The sequence below is a fragment of the Primulina eburnea genome, chromosome 8 (assembly GCF_022965805.1).
Source record: "Primulina eburnea isolate SZY01 chromosome 8, ASM2296580v1, whole genome shotgun sequence".
NCBI lineage: Eukaryota > Viridiplantae > Streptophyta > Magnoliopsida > Lamiales > Gesneriaceae > Primulina > Primulina eburnea.
In genome coordinates, this window is record NC_133108.1 from 15867339 (window position 1) to 15883700 (window position 16362).

Genomic DNA, 16362 nt, shown 5'->3' on the forward strand with positions numbered 1-16362 from the left:
TTATTGATTCTCATGCTACACCCTACTCAATCCATCCAGGAGGCACGAAAATGTACAGAGATTTGAAACCATTATTTTGGTGGTCAGGTATGAAAAAGGACATTGCTCAATTTGTTGCACAATGTCTAACTTGTCAACAGGTCAAGACTAAACATCAAAGACCAGCAAGACTCCTGAAATCACTACCCATTCCTGAGTGGAAATGTGAACACATCACGATGGATTTCATTTTTGGTGTGCCAAGAACACAAAGAGAATTTAATGCTATATGGGTTATTGTGGATCGACTTACGAAATAACCTCACTTTTTTCCTGTGAAGACCACATACACGATGAATCAATATGCTGAAGAATACATCAAAGAGATAGTGAGACTTAATGGCATCCCATTGTCCATTGTATCTGATAGAGATCCCAAATTTATGTCTGCATTTTGGAAGAGTTTACATCATGCTATGGGAACACGATTATCATTTAATACGGCGTTCCATCCTCAAACTGATGGACAAATAGAAGGAGTTAATCAGATCTTAGAAGATATGTTGAGGGCATTGATCGAGCAAAACTTGCACTATGAATTCCCCAAGAAAATATGATTTTGTATGCTCAAAATGTAATCGCAAGTGCACGATGTCAAGTAATAGTATAGTGTATATGAATACGAGTATCGTTCCACTGGAGACTGTATTTAACAATTATTATTTATTAAAACTTTAGCGACGAAATTTGATTGTTTGTTTTATGACTAATAAAATTCAAGAAAATTTAATTAAACAAGATCAAAGATTAATTGATGAAATATGAATGCTAAATCAATGGATTAAATTTCAAATGATAAAAGAATTTGTTGGGAATTCTGGTTCACCTACCCCTTATTAATTTATTAATTCGTTCGGTTGTGTTCTACGCTTCCGACAGGATTTCCTATTCAATTGAACACACTCTCTCGAGCTATGTCAAACTAATTCACTCAATGAAGTAATTAAATGTCTTTAATTATTTATCAAGAATGAATCGCATTTCGATTAATGAAACCCCCTAGTTTTCGACCCTAAGGACTATGACTATCGGCACGTATCCAATTTCATATATCTATGCAAATTGTAGATCCGCGAATTACACCACTCGATCCTATCACTAGTTTTTTCTCTCGAACTCACTCGTGATATAAAATAGTCGTTAAAGTTAGCTACGCTCAACGACACAATGAAAATCGTAGAATAATCAAGAATAAATCACAAACCGACATATAAATTAACCAACTAAAAGTTCGGGGTAGGATCCCCTTTAATCCCAACAAATAATTGAAGTTAGCTACTAGAATTCATAATTAAAATAAGCAAAACAATGTTTAAACAAAGGAAATTAAACTAGAAATACTAGGCGTGACGAAATCTGCGAAGAACGATGCCCGGAAACCGTTGAATCTTCAATCCAAGTGCAAAAGCTCTCCCAAAATCCTTTGTGCTCTCAAAATTATGTCTGAATCCCCCCAAAAATCGGCCAAGCCACCTTTTCATATCATTCTCCTCTCCAAAATAAGGTAAGGAATCGCACACAATATTTTGCCAAAAATAGATGGCGCTCGGGCAGTAGAAAACTACCGCTCGAGCGCCACACTCTCTGTAATTAACCTCGTAACATGCAGCATTCGCGCTCGGGCGGTAGAAAACTACCGCTCGAGCGCCGACTCTTCTGTATTTTTTCTTTTGGTGATCAATGCTCGCGCTCGGGCGGTAGAAAACTACCGCCCGAGCGCCGACCTTGCTGCACTTCAGTTTCTTGAGTTGGCACTTTGGTTCCAATTTTTTGGTTTTCCGGCTCCTTTTCCTGCAAATTCATCATGCCCAAGTGAGACATAATAAAAAGCAATTAATTACTAAAAAATGAACAAAAAGTAAATGAAATGCATGCATGCACAATGTAAACACAATTAAAACTAATGCAATAAACACGTAAAAGCACCCCTTATCAACCCCCTCATACTAACCTTTTGCTTGCCCTCAAGCAAAACAGGTCAAAGCACGAGACTCTAAACAAACACAACAAAAGTAAAAGACTCAAACAAAAACTAACCCACACAATTAAATGTCGATGGCGAGTTGACACGTTTATGCTCATGCCTCAGTTTACTTTCCCAATACCACTTATAATCAAGTCAAGTCGCAAACGAATACTCATTCTCATCTTCACATGAATATCGACACTAATTTGAACGTGTGTGTGTGTCATGATGGGTCTAGTCATTCGTACGTCAAATAGATCAATCATCAAATCATGCGTGTCACTCAATCAACACTTCAATACAAGTTTCACTAGCATGCATCCCCGTGTCCATTTATCACTAGCCATAAATTGAACTTTATTCAACTTTTAAGTGCAGATAAGGGTGTCGAAAAGAAGGAAAATAAGCTCAAGTGGCTAAAAGTTGGGAGTACACCGATCATTTTCATTGTGCAATCGTCAAGACTTATCGTCTGACTTTCCTCATCTCCTTACATCTCCAACTTTTAGCCTAGGAATAGAATTTCATTCCTTTTATTTCGGCTCCCCCTCACCTTACATCTCCAACTTTATTCTTTTTTTTTTTTTTTTTTGAATGCACAATTTTCACACATGTACTCCCTAGGCTAAGAATATAATATGACTTTGGATTACAGCCGGTTGGGAGTATGATTTTTTAATTAGTGCATTGGAACGGAGGTAAATATAGAGTTCAAGGCAAATCAACTTTTCTCATTCAAGGTCCCAATTAGCGACTTATTTTCACGGGTTTACATGCTAAATCAACTCATAAATGATGTCTTTCAAGTTAACCACACAAAACCTTCAAATTTCGCCATTATTCCTACAAAATTCTAGTCCCCACACATGTGTGCTCAAAAAGTTCAAACTTGAGCCACAATTCATGTTTTAACAATCAAGAGTACCGTTCATGATATGTCCCAATCAATACTTTGGTGTACTATCCATCCAACCTCATCATTGGCTCATAAATTATGTCTTCTCACCATAAACGACACAAAACATGCAACAAATTAAACATGAAAATCTACCCACCCCCTCATACTAGAGTTGTGCAATGCCCTCATTGCACAAAACGATCAAACACTAACAACAAAACAACTCGTGAATGTAAATGCAAACACAGAAATGCAAACACAAATATGCAAACACAAATGCAGACTAAATAAGCAAGAAAGCTAATAAACATGCTAGATGGAAACAATGATAAGAAAGAAAAACAGCAAAGCGGTAAAGGAAAAAAATTGCGAAGTAGGGGAGACAGTAAACTCCCCTGATCAGTGCTCCTCCTCATCCTGGTCTGGTGGTTGCACTCCTGTGCCCTCCCCATGCTGAGAATAATCATACTGGAACTGGAATGGGGGAGGAGGTAGTGGAGATGGTGTGATGGTCGATGGGTCAACGCCCCCGTGCACCAGCAAAGAGCGCATCATAGAGTCAATGTGCGATAGGTGGTCCGTGACATACAAGTTAAACTGACTCTGATGTGCCTGGAAGGCGAGATTCTCATCCATTTTGTCATTCTGCGTTCGCCTGCGGGGTTGTGGTGGGAGGCGTTGTGGTACGGCAGTGCTGGATCCACCCGCATCCTCCGCTCGAGAGGGAAAGTCCGCCCGTCTCTTTGCCCTCTTCCGCTGTTCGTCCTCCCGGCAAATTGGCTTCATCGGTTGAAGCCATTCCTCGTCGTCCCTGAAGTGCACCCCGGCCTGGGCACATAATTCGGAAATGATGGTCGGGAAGAATAGACCTATGTGGCTGTTGTGGGTGCTTAGAGTGATTTGCGAGTTGATAAGTTTCCCCACATCGATGTCATATCCTCGGTGCAACGCAAAAAGTAACACCGCACGCTCCTTTTGCACCTCGCTTTTGTGCGAGACAGGCATCATCCGCCGGGCCACAAACAAGTACCACAAGGCCATATCCGCCCTCAAGTATTTCTCATCGAAGCAGCTCGGTGATCCACCCAATGGTTTCCACATTGCACCCGGGTGGCACAAACTCTTGATAATCAGATTGTAGTCGGGACTAACCATTAGTGCCTGGAAAGCAGAGTCATCTACCTCGGCCGTTTCCAGGAGGGCGTTAATCGTGGTCGAATCGAACGGCACAAGCTTGCCCCTAACAAATGCCCTCCCATCAGTGCGCTCGACGGCATTGGCGTAGAATTCTCTAACTACCGATACCACTGCCGCTTTAGGTTGTTCACTAAATTTCTCCCATCCCCTTCTTTCTAAGTCCACCAAAGGTGGCAGATAACGATCCTCAAAAGTCCGACGAAATCCCCTCTCGGTGATGGGGTTTCGGTGAATTTTAGCGTGGTCATATCTAGCCCGAGCCTCCACACTCACAAAACGTGTTCTATCAAAAGCGGAAGACGAAGAAGAAGAGCCGATGTTACCTTTTTGTCTTTTAGGAGCCATAGGAGTGGAGGGATGGGAGAGGAAGACGATGGCCGGAGCAAAGACCCGATTGATGAACTAGGCGTGTGTTCCTACGAAGAAGAGTCGCCTTGCCGAGGTTGGGAGAAGAAATCGACCACCTGCACACAAAAATTGAAGGAGATAGTGAAGAAGAATTAGGGATTTTTGGGGTTGGGGCGTGCAGAAAATGAAAGGGGGAAAGGGGATCTGCGACTTAAAAGGCAGTCGCGCTCGAGCGGTAGAAAACTACCGCTCGAGCGCCGAGTCCTCGGGAAAAATTTTTGAGAGGCAGATGTTCGCGCTCGAGCGGTAAAATATTACCGCCCGAGCGCCAAGCTCTCTGGACTTCTGTATTAGCTTCGCGCTCGAGCGGTAATAAATTACCGCCCGAGCGCCGAGTTCTCGGGAAAAAATTCACATTCCACCTTATTTTTCTTTTTTTTTATATATACAACAACAGTAAAACAAAATATGCTGACACGAACGAAAAAAAGAAAAGTAAATTAAATGCAAGAGAAGGGAAAAGAAGTAAGTTCTCAATTTATCGTCGAGAGCTAGACTGTCGGTCTGTCTCAGTTCGGCGTGTCTTGGAACCGAGTGATTCCAAGTTGCGGCTCAATTGTGCCACCCATGTAGTGCTTCAGTCGCTGGGCATTGACCGTAAATGCCCCATCCTTCCTATCTTTCAATTCTACAGCTCCCGATGGATAAACTTTCGAGATCACGAATGGACCGGACCATCGTGACTTCAATTTCCCGGGAAATAGTCGCAACCGGGAGTTGTAGAGTAGGACACTTTCGCCTTCTTTGAATTCTCTCTCGATGATCCTCTTATCATGAGCCTTCTTTGTTTTCTCTTTGTATGACAATGCAAGATCATAGGCCAGATTTTGGAACTCCTCTAATTGATCTAGTTGAAGCAACCGTCGTTCACCTGCATCAGTAAAGTTAAAGTTTAGTGCTTTGGTTGCCCAATATGCGCGATGCTCTAACTCTACAGGTAAGTGACATGCTTTACCAAACAATAATCTGTACGGTGTCGTGCCTATTGGTGTTTTGAAAGCAGTCCTATATGCCCAAAGAGCATCATCTAATCTCACCGACCAATCCTTCCTACTGACACCTACCACCTTCTCCAAAATTCGCTTTATCTCTCGGTTAGACAACTCAACTTGCCCACTCGTCTGGGGGTGATAAGGGGTAGAGATCTTATGTGTGACACCATATTTGCTTAAAAGTTTTTCAAAGAGTTTGTTGCAAAAATGAGTGCCACCATCACTAATGATTGCTCGTGGTGTTCCAAAGCGGTTAAAAATGTTTTTCTTCAAAAATTTTAGAACCACTTGAGCATCATTAGTGGCGTATGCTTCCGCCTCTACCCACTTAGACACATAATCCACCGCCACCAAAATGTATTTTTTCGTGAAAGAACTGGGAAACGGTCCCATGAAATCTATTCCCCACACATCAAAAACCTCACACTCAATGATATTATTTAAAGGCATTTCGTGACGGTTAGAGATGTTACCTGTCCGTTGGCATTTATCACATGCTAGCACATAAGAACGAGCATCTTTAAAGAGGGTTGGCCAATAAAAGCCACATTCGAGTACCTTAGATGCCGTCCTCGTTGGTCCAAAGTGACCACCTACCTCACGGTCATGGCAATGGTTGAGAATCTTATAAAACTCTTCCTCCGCAACACACCGTCTTATCATGGAATCTGCACAAATCTTAAACAAGAACGGTTCCTCCCAAAAATAGTATTTCACGTCAGAAAAGAATTTCTTTCGTTGGTGAAAAGATAAGTTCGGTGGAGGTGTGCCTGTGACAAGAAAGTTAGCGAAATTTGCATACCATGGACAATTTCTCACCTCAAATAGTTGCTCATCCGGGAACCAATCATCGATAGCATGATCAACAGAATCATTACAAATACATTCTAATCTAGACAAATGATCTGCAACCACATTCTCAACACCCTTCTTATCTTTTATTTCTAAATCAAATTCTTGCAACAATAGAATCCACCGAAGTAGGCGTGGTTTTGCATCTTTCTTAGCAAGTAAATGTTTCAGTGCAGAGTGGTCAGTGTAGACAATGACTTTAGACAAAACAAGATATGCATGAAACTTGTCAAGTGCAAACACTACTGCAAGTAACTCTTTTTCGGTGGTAGCATAATTCAATTGTGCCTCATCTAGAGTTTTACTTGCATAGTATATAGTGTGGAATACCTTGTTCTGTCTTTGGCCGAGGACAGCACCTACCGCAGTATCACTAGCATCGCACATGATCTCGAAGGGTAGATCCCAATCCGGTGCTACCAAGACAGGAGCCGTCACCAAGCGCTCCTTCAACTTCTCGTATGCCTGCAAACAATCAGAATTAAAGTCAAATGGCACATCTTTCATAAGTAAGGAAGATAGAGGTTTGGCAACTTTAGAAAAATCTTTGATAAAACGCCGGTAAAAACCGGCGTGGCCTAGAAAACTTCTAACTCCCTTTATGGACGCCGGAGGTGGTAAGTTTTTAATCACTTCAACTTTCGCCTTGTCCACCTCGATTCCGTCCCCCGAAACCTTGTGCCCTAGGACAATTCCCTCTTGTACCATGAAGTGGCATTTTTCCCAATTAAGCACCAAGTTTGTTTCCTCACATCTCCTCAACACCACCGTCAGATTCTGCAAACAATCATCAAACGAAGAGCCAAATATCGAGAAATCATCCATAAAAATTTCAAGGAAAGTTTCTATCATATCATGGAATATAGCGGTCATGCAACGTTGAAATGTGGCAGGGGCATTACAAAGACCAAACGGCATGCGGCGAAAAGCAAAAGTGCCGTAAGGACAAGTGAAAGTGGTTTTCTCTTGGTCCTCCGGTGCAATCATAATTTGGTTGTACCCCGAATACCCATCCAAAAAGCAATAAAACTCATGACCCGCTAACCTCTCAAGCATCTGATCAATAAAGGGAAGGGGAAAGTGGTCTTTACGGGTGGCATCATTCAATTTTCTATAATCAATGCACACACGCCATCCCGTAACCGTCCTAGTGGGTATTAATTCATTATTTTCATTTGTGATAACAGTAATCCCACCTTTCTTTCGCACACATTGAACAGGACTTACCCATGCACTATCAGATATAGGATAGATAATACCTGCATCGAGAAGCTTAATCGTTTCAGCTTTCACTACCTCTTGCATCTTAGGATTCAATCTTCGCTGAGGTTGCACAAGAGGTGAGTACTTCTCTTCCATCAAGATCTTGTGCATGCAGACTGACGGATTGATTCCTTTGATATCCGCCACCTTCCACGCAAATGCACCCTTGTGTGCTTTCAATACTTCCAACAATTTGTCCTCCATCACATCTGTCAAAGCAGCAGAAACAATGACAGGTAAAGTGTTATTCTCACCTAAGTACACGTATTTGAGGTGTGGAGGCAACGGCTTCAGCTCAAGTGTTGGGGGATCCTCGATGCTTGACCTTTGAGGGGTCAAATCTCTTCGTTCTCCTAGATCCTCTAGTCGCATCCTCATTGGCCTTCTCCATGGTTGGTTGGCATTAAAGTGTGCCACAATTTCAGCTCTCTCCTCATCCAATTCCTCTTCTCCCAATTCAGTATCGATAGTGGCCTCCAAAGGGTCCCTTAGAGCATCCTGCACATAGTTAGACGCAAGAGAGTCAAAAGCATCAATTCGAAAACAACTATCAGAATGCAGTGTGTGCTTAAGTGCATTAAAAACGTCAAATGTAATCTCTTCTTCGCCCACTCTCAATCTCAACTTCCCCTCTTGCACATCAATCAGCGCCTTGCCAGTTGCAAGGAACGGTCTACCCAAAATGAGAGGCATCTCGGTATCCTCCTCCATGTCGAGCACCACGAAATCGGCAGGAAAAATGAATTTGTCCACTTTCACTAGCACATCCTCAATCACTCCGCGGGGGTACTTGACCGATCTGTCAGCCAGTTGCAAGGACATCCTCGTCGGCTTAGGCTCGCCCAACCCAAGTTTCCTAAACACAGAAAATGGCATCAGGTTAATACTTGCACCAAGATCACATAATGCTTTATGAAAAACAACATCACCAATCATGCAAGGAATAGAGAAACTCCCTGGGTCTTTTAGCTTCGGTGGGATTTTGTTTTGCACCAAAGCAGAGCAACTCTCAGTCAAGTTCACTGTCATGTGATCCTCCAATTTTCGCTTGTTAGCTAAGATGTCCTTTAAGAATTTGGCATAACTAGGCATTTGCATTAAAGCATCGGCAAAGAGAATATTGATATGCAATTTTTTAAACACCTCAAGAAATTTGCCGAATTGTGCATCTAGTTTTGCCTTTTTCAATGCTGCAGGGAAAGGCGGGGGGATAACAATCTTAGGATGTGCCGTGGGTGCTGGTGTAGAGTTAGATGACTTACCTTTTGACGCCTCAGCATGCTCATCCGATACTTGGCTTTTCTCTTTCTCTCTAGGCTCCAAAATCTTTCCACTCTTCAACTCAATGGCCTTCACTTGCTCTTTTGGATTAGTTTCGGTGTTGCTTGGCAAGGTGCCCGGCTCTCGATTTGCTATCATCTTGGCCAATTGCCCAATCTGAGTTTCGAGCCCCTTAGTCGACGCATCTTGATTTTGAAGTCTAGTTTCAGTGGATGAAATAAACTTAGACATCATTTGCTCCAAGTTGGACTTTTCTTCTCTAGGAGGCTCGGATCTGTACATTGGTTGTTTGCCATATTGTTGTCCTCCTTGCGGTCTAGTTTGACTGTTTTGGCCGCCCCATGAGAAGTTAGGATGTTGCCTCCACCCAGGATTGTATGTGTTCGAATAAGGGTCATGCCTTGGGCGGTTTTGGACTCCCACTTGATGCACCGGTACTCCTTCGGGCACATAGAATGGATTGTCATCTTGACAGTCTTTCACATAGTGCTCACCTCCACATTTCTCACAGAATACCTCTTGCAAACGCATAGCCGTGCCACCCAAGTTCAAGCCATCTATTTTCCTGTTTAAAGCATCAAGTTGTGCAGTAATAGCAGAAAAATCAGTTACCTGGTGCACTCCTGCACTTCTCCGCTGGTTGTTTCTGTCAGATTGAGGATGATAACTGCTAGCAGCCATCTCCTCCAACAACTCATATCCTTCTTCCGCAGTCTTCCTCAACAGGTTCCCACACGCAGCAGCATCTATCATAGTACGGTTAGGAGTAAGCAAACCATAATAGAAGGTTTGAACGACTAACCCAAGTGGCAACTCGTGATGTGGACATCTTCGTAATAGATCTTTGAAACGCTCCCATGCCTCATATAGTGACTCTTGATCGAACTGAGCAAATGTTGTGATGTCTGCCCGCAGCTTCATGGTCTTCGATGGAGGAAAGTATTTGATGAGAAACGCCTTCGCCATGTCCTCCCATGTAGCTATCGAACCTACAGGTAAACAATTCAACCAAGCTTTAGCTTTATCACGCAAAGAGAAAGGAAATAAACGCAGTCTAACAGCATCATCAGAGACTCCATTAAATTTAAAAGTATCGCAAATCTCAAGAAAATCCGCGATGTGTGTGTTTGGATCGTCCACAGCAGTTCCTCCAAATTGGACGGTGTTCTGAATCATCTGGATAATGGCTGGTTTTATTTCGAATTGGTTTGCCCGCACAATCGGCCTCACAATGCTGGGGCGTGCACCATCCAAAGAAGGCTGGGCATACTCTAACATGGGTATGCGGCGTGGCATTCAATTCGTCTCTCGTTTTGGCGCTCCGCCTCCTGCTCTGGCTCGTGCCTTTCCATCAGTTCCTTAAGTCTTTGCTGTTGTCTTCGCCTGCGGAAAGTCCTTTCAATTTCAGGGTCACACTCAAGCTCCAAGTCAAGTGACTTTGGCATGCACCGGAAGAGATATCTGAATTAAAATATGGAGTGTTAGTTCGGTAAAAATAAAATACACTAAAGAAAATAACTAAAAATATAATTGTAGATTAACAGTCCCCGGCAACGGCGCCAAAAACTTGATCGAGCAAAACTTGCACTATGAATTCCCCAAGAAAATATGATTTTGTATGCTCAAAATGTAATCGCAAGTGCACGATGTCAAGTAATAGTATAGTGTATATGAATACGAGTATCGTTCCACTGGAGACTGTATTTAACAATTATTATTTTAGTTATTAAAACTTTAGCGACGAAATTTGATTGTTTGTTTTATGACTAATAAAATTCAAGAAAATTTAATTAAACAAGATCAAAGATTAATTGATGAAATATGAATGCTAAATCAATGGATTACATTTCAAATGATAAAAGAATTTGTTGGGAATTCTGGTTCACCTACCCCTTATTAATTTATTAATTCGTTCGGTTGTGTTCTACGCTTCCGACAGGATTTCCTATTCAATTGAACACACTCTCTCGAGCTATGTCAAACTAATTCACTCAATGAAGTAATTAAATGTCTTTAATTATTTATCAAGAATGAATCGCATTTCGATTAATGAAACCCCCTAGTTTTCGACCCTAAGGACTATGACTATCGGCACGTATCCAATTTCATATATCTATGCAAATTGTAGATCCGCGAATTACACCACTCGATCCTATCACTAGTTTTTTCTCTCGAACTCACTCGTGATATAAAATAGTCGTTAAAGTTAGCTACGCTCAATGACACAATGAAAATCGTAGAATAATCAAGAATAAATCACAAACCGACATATAAATTAACCAACTAAAAGTTCGGGGTAGGATCCCCTTTAATCCCAACAAATAATTGAAGTTAGCTACTAGAATTCATAATTAAAATAAGCAAAACAATGTTTAAACAAAGGAAATTAAACTAGAAATACTAGGCGTGACGAAATCTGCGAAGAACGATGCCCGGAAACCGTTGAATCTTCAATCCAAGTGCAAAAGCTCTCCCAAAATCCTTTGTGCTCTCAAAATTATGTCTGAATCCCCCCAAAAATCGGCCAAGCCACCTTTTCATATCATTCTCCTCTCCAAAATAAGGTAAGGAATCGCACACAATATTTTGCCAAAAATAGATGGCGCTCGGGCGGTAGAAAACTACCGCTCGAGCGCCACACTCTCTGTAATTAACCTCGTAACATGCAGCATTCGCGCTCGGGCGGTAGAAAACTACCGCTCGAGCGCCGACTCTTCTGTATTTTTTCTTTTGGTGATCAATGCTCGCGCTCGGGCGGTAGAAAACTACCGCCCGAGCGCCGACCTTGCTGCACTTCAGTTTCTTGAGTTGGCACTTTGGTTCCAATTTTTTGGTTTTCCGGCTCCTTTTCCTGCAAATTCATCATGCCCAAGTGAGACATAATCAAAAGCAATTAATTACTAAAAAATGAACAAAAAGTAAATGAAATGCATGCATGCACAATGTAAACACAATTAAAACTAATGCAATAAACACGTAAAAGCACCCCTTATCAGGCATGTATTATTGACTTTCCAGGTAGTTGGGACAGTAAACTACCGTTGTCTTAGTTTACATATAACAATATCTATCAGTCAAGCATTGGAATGGCACCATATACTACATTATATGGTAGGAAATGCTGGTCCCCAGTACATTGGGATGAAATAGGAGAAAGAAAATTAGTAGGCCCTCAATTGGTACAACAAACAGCCAAATTAGTAACCAAAATCAGAGAAAGAATTCACACTGCACAGAGTCGACAGAAAAGCTATGCTGATGTGTGATGTCGTCGATTGGAATTCTAAGTCGGTGACCATGTATTTGTGAAATATCACCATTGAAGGGCATTCTGCGTTTTGGTAAGAAGGGAAAATTGAGTCCAAGATATATCGGTCCATTTGAAATCTTTGGAAGAATAGGAGACAGCCTATCGAGTTGCTTTACCACCGAACTTGTCAAATGTTCATAACGTTTTTCATGTTTCCTTGATATGGAAATATTTGGCCAATCCTTCTCATGTTCTTCATTACAAACCATTGGATCTTGCATTGAATCTCTCCTAGGAAGTATTGCCGGTCCAATTCTCGATAGGAAATCAAAAGTGTTATGAAGCAGGGAAATATCCTTGGTGAAACTGTTATGGCGCAATCATGCAATTAAAGAAGCAACTTGAGAGCGGGAAGACAAGATTCAACAGAGATATCCTGAACTATATGGTACGTCAAATTTCAAGGACGAAATTCTTTGAAAGAGAGGAGAATTGTAATGCCCAGTTACTCGTATAAATGATAATAATTTGTTTATGTCATTTAATATTTAGTTATTTAGCTCATTATGTTTTACATGTTGATTGAGGTATCGATATAGAGATTGAATATGATTTCTAGATTGTTCATGGTGTATTGAGAATGAATATGTGTTTAGATAGTGATAGTAAGATGTGTAGGTAGAAGTAGTGTAATGAAGTTGATAGGAAATGAGATGAAAATATGGCAGTTTTTACGGGTTTTAGCATAATGATTTGAATATTGATCCAAATATTGATCCAAATTGTGTGAGGCCACAACCATTAGAAAGTTGATATATAATGCTACAACTTTCATGTGTTGGGTTTTGTCCAAATCATCGTGGAAGACAAGCCAAAAGGGCCCCGAAGTGTGTCGTGTGTATCATCATTCCTACAATGACACATTTTGGTAGACGTTTTCCTCAGACCTCCAAATGACATGAAACCAATTGAAGATTCAAGCCAAGACATAGGGCTACAACTTTTATCTTTACCACGGTTTCAAATTATGAAGGGAAGAGCTGTTTCTGGAGCGATTGTTGATGAAGCAGTGCGCAGAGGCAGAACATGTGGCGCCCGAGCGGTAGAAAATGACCGCCCGAGCGCCAGTGCACCCAAAATTCTGTACTTAGACAGAATGTTCCGTGCTCGAGTGGTATAAAAATACTGCCCGAGCGTCGACTTTCTTAGGAAAAGTTAAGTTTCGACTTCTTAAAGCTTCTTTACCATTCCTCCCCCCTTCTTCACAACAAAACACAAAATAAACAAGAAACCTTCTTCCCAAAAGCTCCCATCTTCATTTCTTTCATCATTTTGGAGTTATAATTTAGTTTTCCATCACAAGAGCATACTAGAGTTGTAAGTGTTCATCTTTTTAATGGTTGTTATATATGTAGAAGACCATATAGACATAGTGATTGGATTTTGATATATTTGACAGCATAAGAGCGAGAAACATCGTCCCAAACCTGTGTTCTTACGCTTGGACTGTAAGTTGGCATGTTCTTGAAGTAATACATGAGTAATATTATGATTTTAAATGTCTTCCATTGATTATTGATATATGTACATTGTTAGTATGCTTATTGATGAAAACATAGTACCATATTCTATTGTTATGTATTAAATATGAAAGGAACTAATGAATATTGAAGATGAGTGCTATGACATGAACATGAAAGAAAAAGGACTGATTTACATGATATAGAGCTTGTTGACATCATGGGTGGTTTTAAGTCCACCAAACCTATTGGCCAATATATGTTCATGGGGTGTGGGGTTGCCAAAGGTGCTCCCTGACGTCCAACACATTAGTAGCTATATAATAAAGCAAGCACGGTAGTATAGATCAACTGATGAGGCTCAAGTACAAAAATGAACATGAATATATGCTATAGTATGACATGGTTTAAAGATTCATTGTCTATCACGACTTGATATGTATGTTCCTTCTATGCATATTGATACGTATAAGTGACAACTAATTGAGTTTTATAAACTCACGTAGCTCATGTATTACAAGATCGGGTAATGAAGATACATAGGATGTTGGTTCGCTAATGGATGCTTGTGACGTGCCTCACCTCGACAAGAACTGGGATGTCTTATTGTATTGCTTCCGCATATGTATTATAATGAATTAATGTCAAGGTTTGAAACAAGTTTTACAAGGTGTATAATGATATGGAATATGTTTGTATATAAGGATAAGATTATATGTATATATTGTTATTATTGCTTGAGTGTTGGTGTATTACATATAGTTATTGTTGCTTGAGTGTTGATGTATTCAAAATATAGGCATATCATGCCTAAATTTTTATAAACCGTCATATTGATGCCTCTTGTTTAAATTGCTTCATAATATAGATATATCATTCAAATCCAATTTTGATTATGGTAATCATGTCAAGTATAGAGCAAGTGTGTGACATCTAATTCTAATTAGCTCTTCTTGTAAATATTTGAAAATATTGATGTAAGTAATATAATATTTAATCTTGAACATATGTTCAAATCCATATTTTTTGAGAAACATTTAATTACACAACAATAATGGCATTGTATATTTGAAATAATTTTACATCGGTTCTGATACCATTTCTAGCTCAGTTATAAACTCAAGGATAATTTTTATAACTTTGTCAAAATTGGAGAGTTCAAATTAAATTTTTATGCCGAAGGGAGTGAATCCTAAAATGGAACTTGAATGGAAGATTTTTATCTAATTTATCCTTAAATTAACTAGAAAATTATTTTTTAAAAAATTTCTCAATAAAAAATATATTATGGGGTAGAATCCAATATCATCCCAAGATTTTTTTTAAAATTTAATTTATTTATGTAGAGCAAAATTTTTTTATTTCATCCTCATGAAATTTTTTTAATTTCAATTCCCATCATCAATTTAAGGGTGTTATTTAAAATGGACCGTTGTTTATATTTTTGAGGGATTAATTTTCAAAAAAATATATATAAACCAAAAAGCGAAGAAGTTGGAATGGCGACAAAAGATGACGGAAGTTGCTTACAAATAAAGAAAATAAGAAATGTACAACTTTACGTAAATTATTTAAAATTTTCAAATCAACGTACGATTTTTTTCCAAACTTAATTTAATTATGGATTCCACCAATTCCCAACTTTTATGGGTATTGAAACGTAATCTTATGCTTCAATGGTAGGGTTAATTTCCTCTACATGCATAGTTTGATACACGTGATAAGATAAACATGTGATATATAATATAAAGATAAGTTAAGGATAAATCAGATGTTGGATATTATATTTAATGTTTAGCATAATTTTAATAAGAGTGATTAATTTATATATTAGATTGTAATGACAAAATTAACTTTATCATAATAAATTTTATAATTTCAAAGTTGTGGCTTGAGTTCATATTTCTTCTTTGTTCATACGCCGACAGTGTTTGCATGATTTATTTATTTTTACCTAATTTTATATATTATATAAATATGATACTAATAATTTTGTGGGTCAAGTCATATATCAATTTTTAAGGTTAATGGGTGATACTAATAATTTTATTGATATTTATAAAAATCATTTATATAATTATCTCGAGTATATTTATATAATTATCATATTATATAATATATAAAAATAAATAAAAATATTTATTTGATTTTAATTTCTACCTACTAGCAGATATTTATAAAAATCATTTATATAATTATCATCTAGTGATACTAATTTAGAACTTGATCATAGATAGGGTTTAGGATTTTTATATATTGAGGGCAATTAAATCATTTGTGGTGTTTTTTATTATTAAATTAAATTAACACATCTCATAAAATGGATATTTTATCTTTGTATAAATTATTTATCACAGGCACATGATATTATCATAGGCTTTCTAAAAAGATACCAAACGTGAGATAAGAAGGATTATTTATCAATCTCTCTCATATCTATTGTACCAAACTATACCTTAGACTATCGTAAATATTAGATCATGATCCCGAGGACCATGTTCATTTCATTTACGAAATAAATCTCTCTCATATCCATTGTACTCACCCTTATAAAGATTTTCCCGAGGACCATGTTCATTTCATTTACGAAATAAATAGATATAAATTTACCTATATATATATAAATATATATATATATATATATATATATATATATATATTATATATATATATATATATATATATATATTATGTAT

At 38.9% G+C, this 16362-nt stretch overlaps 1 non-coding gene across 1 annotated transcript; it reads left to right on the forward strand.

The window, feature by feature from the left end:
* The first annotated feature begins 9707 nt into the window (after positions 1-9707).
* On the forward strand, positions 9708-9813 carry LOC140840307 (small nucleolar RNA R71). The gene has a single exon (XR_012119893.1). It is a non-coding gene; the product is annotated as a small nucleolar RNA R71 (small nucleolar RNA).
* Positions 9814-16362: the final 6549 nt, after the last annotated feature.